Raw genomic sequence first — 4,942 nt, forward strand, 5'->3', positions numbered from 1 at the left:
TTACACATCTATGCAATGTGAGCAATGATTTAGCATCGAACTGAAAAGTGGTATCAAACACTTGATAATGGAAGATTATGTTCTTTCCAACAGACAGCCCAGAAACATCTAAAAATATCAAGTATGTCCAGGCACGTGCAGAGGGGGCGTGGGTGGGGGTGCTTGAGCACCTGCCCTTTTTGCTCCTTGCCCCAAAGTGCCCTTTTGGTCAATTTTTTTTTTTTTTTTTTTTTTTGTTGGTATTATTATTTTCAAAGCCCTCTTCTGACACATAACAACATGTACTAAAATTATTTTTTTGTTTTGTTTTGATTTTTGCACAACATAATAAGCCTTCCGGTCACCTTGTTACCTTTGACCTTTTGCCCGTGACGCATGACGCAGTTGCCTCTCGCGCAGTGAGATAAGGCGGCTAACAGGAGCTCAAAGCAGCGAACGTTCCAGATTACAGATCAGTTTTTGGTGAATTATAAAAAAAAAAACACGTTTTTGGTTAATAAAGTGGAGCAGACTTGCTACTTGTCAGGTGACTGAAAACGTAGTATGGTTTCTGCTTCAGCACGGAGTCGCGGTTTAAGCAGAGAGGTAATGAAATACAACAGACACTGACAGGCCTCTGCGTCAGCCTTTCTCTGAAGAACTACTGAGCGGGAGGAGACAGCCAGGTGAGGAAAAACTGTTCTTATCTATCGATTCAGTATTTTTATCATACTGACATAAGGCTGTTGTTGTTGTGCTATTAGCTAGCTGCTAGCTAACGACTTTGCTAGAAGCCAGATAACTAAAAAGCTTCTTCCCTGTGTAAGAGGAACATCGCCCGTCCAAAACCGATCATCTCCATAATGGATATATGTCCGATCTTCTAATTTCCTTTATTGCATAATGTACATTGCATTTATTCTGGCGTTAGGTAAACATGTTTTGAAAGAGAATAGCACTTAAATAATAGTCCAACAAGGATATTCATTTAGAATTAAAAATAACTCACCCTGAATTACATATATAATGTATACATACATTATACTTACATTATTACACGTACTTACCAATGTATACTTAAATTACATTACATGTAATAAAAGTGTGTCATTAATGAAGGGGAAAAAACTCAACCCAGACTTTAAGTTTAGGGTCTGGTTCGCAGAGTATGTAGTTAAATTTTTTCCCCAATTATTCAATGGGAAAAAATAAACTAACCTCAGTTAAGTAAAATAAAATTGTAATCNTCTATCTATCTATCTATCTATCTATCTATCTATCTATCTATCTATCTATCTATCTATCTATCTATCTATCTATCTATCTATCTATCTATCTGTTTACGTGGTGTTGGTCACTACATTTTCAGTGAGGGGGAAGTGTTATTGTGCCTGTTGGAGAGAGATAGCCCTTCCTCTTGCTCTCCTCATTATTTGCGGGTTCTTGACACCACGCATTTTCGCGACGCGCAGCAAATAATCACGGAGTCAAGGTATAAACGATCTGGGCTCCAATCCTGATTGAGATAATTGTCAAAAACCCCGTCGAAATCAAGCGACCGCAGTCAATGGTCGTTAATGCGAAATTAGCGGCTCTTGATAACTTGAGGCCGCATCAATTCCGCAGTCATCAGAGCCTAATGAAAATAAGCGGGGAGAGAATGCGGCGCTGCGTTCACGGCCCACTCTGATGCCTCCTCTGATAATTCTGGCCCCTGATGCTGCACTTGCTGCACATGGCACCGGCAGCTCGTTAACTCTTCTTTTCTTGACCAGAGTTCACTATAATTGTAATGTGATGGCCCTCACTCCTTTTTTATTTTTCCAGCGTGGCAGATAAAAAAAGAAAAAGAAATGATTGCAGCATGAACTTTAAATGATCTTGCCGGGATTTTTTTTGTTTGTTTTTTGTTTTTTTGTTTTTTTGCACAGTTTCATAAATATCTTTAACTTTTTCTGGCTTAACCTCAGCAGCAGCAGTAGTAGTAGTTGCTTGTATATCAAATCAATATGTTGATTTTTATATACGTTTTCCGTGTCTTTCCTAATAATCAGCAGATCCCCAAGCTGGATTACAGAAATGACCAAGGTATGCCTTCATTAGCATCTAATAGACAGAAAGATCCAGAGGACAAAAATCACTGCATCACTAATTAGGTCCATAAATTAGAGGATGTGATGATGAGGGCTCTTCAGGAACTAGACATAAGAAGACCCGCGTGATTCAGAGCACAATAGTCGTGTATTCTACAATTATATTGTGCAGGGAAGAAGCTGAGAACAGGAAGTAATCTCAGTTTCATGGTGTAAATCCTTTGAATTAAACCTGTGAACTCTAGGTGATCTAGAGATTGGGTGAAGATGATGGGTCAAAGATGCTCCAACCCGATGAAATGTTAAAGAAGAAGATTCAAGTTTACCAATCACTGACAGCAGAGTTGCAAGTAAATGGGTGATGTGTTGACACACTGAATAAATGTACTACTCAGATTAAAGGGCCTGTCTTTTGTAAGGGTTTTTACACATCTATGCAATGTGAGCAATGATTTAGCATCGAACTGAAAAGTGGTATCAAACACTTGATAATGGAAGATTATGTTCTTTCCAACAGACGGCCCAGAAAATCAAGTATGTCATAATGTCATATTTACTCATTAGTCAATCACACTGTGTAATCCACCTCATAAACTCTTTGTCTTAAAAAAAGATGTTAATGCTATGGAAAAACTGCAAACATCACTGAAGCAGCTCATACCAAATCTATTTTATTCATATTATTCAAGTGGAATAACATGAAGAGTAAATTTTAAAATGTCTAAAATGATGTTAAAACTAATGCATATCTTCATATTAATGGGCAAATGTGGCTCTGTGAGGATAAATTAAATAAGAGAAAAGGTGGATGACAAAAGTTTTAAAGTTTTGACACGACATCCGTGATCTATTTAGCATGCAAGCAAAACAGACAATGGCCTTTCTTAACCACAAATACATGTTTAACTTGCAGTTTAAACTACTGATTTTGATATGACCCCATGAACTCAGGTAAGAACAGAAGGGTTAACTCCACCGGTTTTAAACTTGGCTCTTGCATGGGGCGAGAAAGAAATAGCTCTAAAGTTATGCAGAAGTTATTCTTCATCCTTTGGGCCGTCCCTAATCCGCCAAAAACCCCATTCATTCATCGGAGAACTGTGCCTCCTTTCTAGTCCCTCCTTCTCTATACAGCATAAAGTCAGACTGCATTTAATGGTTATGTCGGGATGGGAGAGAGGCTTTCTTCTTCCCCTTTTTCTCCAGAATATTGCCCTTTTCGTCCTGTGAGTCTCCCAACCCGTGGGGACCCCCATATTCTTCCCTTCTGCGTCTGACTCGCATCTCAAACTAACCCCGATTTTCACCACTTTGCTGGGAATCGCGGCGAGTGATAATAGAGATTTCTCTTTCATTTTATACGCTTGACTTAGTTATTGTTGCTTTTCTCCTCTCCCATGATTCTCCTCTTTTCCAGGGATTAGCCCTGACTTCGCCCGCTACACTGGCCCGCCGAAGTGCCCCTGAGCCCCGGGATGACAATTGACACAGATCAAGGCGGGCCTATTATGTGCCTGTTTGAAAGGAGCCGAGCTGAGTTGGGCTCAAATGGAGGAGTTCTAATTGAAGGAGACTAACAGATGCTCTTTAGTTTAATATCCTGCCAGAAAAGCAAACTTTATTCCATTTTAAGGTGTCCGACTCAAATGTTTGTAATACAGCTTAGCATGACGGGTGTAGGAACACAGATTATGAAGAAATTCGTGGTGAACACAGAGGCAAAATAGCCAATTGATGTAAAAAGATTCCTTTATATGAGGTAATATTAAAAATATAAAGTTATCGTATTATTAAAATGCCTACAAATTATTATTTTCTTCTAAAATTGGAGATTTTCACAAAGAATGACCATTTAAACTCACAATCCAAAAATGTTCAGAATGATAGAATTTTCAAAATAGCATTTGTTGTATTTTTACTATTGCACATAGTTTTTTGGCTTAGGTGCATTTTAAAACCCTTTTGTTAAGCATGTCCTTGTTCAGTCTATTTCACTTTAGTTGCTCTCGTATTGAAGAGCTTTGTATTTAACTAATTGTCCGCCTGCCGCTTCTTGTGTGCCTGCATTTTGGTCCTTCAACCAACATCACCCTCAATATCACATCAAGAAAGTGGAAATATGGTAATGCAAAAAAAAATGGATAAGGTTTTAGAACAAACCAGGTCAAGTAAGTAAATGATTACCACCTACTAAGAGGAAATTGGATGGTGCTGAAGCATTAAAAAGTGTCAAATTAGAACCAGATTTTATTTCCAGTTGCAGTCGGTGCATTTGAACATATTCAGAGATACGTTGCAGACAATCGGATATTAACTGATAGCCAATATAGAACTAGATAAATTATGTCTCTTGTCCTTTTGTCCTTTTCTCTTAGTGAATCTTTCTAATTTTCATTATTAAAGAACAATCCTTTCACCTTCTGTCTTTGCATTTGGGTCCAACGTGAAACCAAAATATGGCAGTTGCTTTTGTTTCTGAATTTCTTTGTCACTTTTTAGTTTGATTCTTGATTAATAAAGTCACACCCTGCTTCTGGTTTGTATTAGTTTCTTGTTTCTGTGTCTTTGCTTCTCCTGGTTCCCTCTGGACTGGACCAGACTGGACTGGACAGTAATCACACTCCCAAGTATCTAAGTCTCTCAGTTTGTTTGGTTTCCTCATGTGCTGTAAGCCTTTCCATCTTTTCCCTCATATCAAACCTCCATTCAGCCAGGACAACCTTAGTCTTGTTATCATTTTGGTCCTCAACAAACAGGACAGATAAACATGGAGTCTGCTACTCTACTGGGAGTTTAACTGGAATGATGTGTTTTCACCAGATGAGACTAAGACTGGGAAGAAAAAAAAACATCTAGACTGGATGACTGTT

Source organism: Poecilia formosa, unplaced genomic scaffold, assembly GCF_000485575.1.
Source record: "Poecilia formosa unplaced genomic scaffold, Poecilia_formosa-5.1.2 Scaffold1, whole genome shotgun sequence".
In the NCBI taxonomy this organism is placed as follows: Eukaryota; Metazoa; Chordata; class Actinopteri; order Cyprinodontiformes; family Poeciliidae; genus Poecilia; species Poecilia formosa.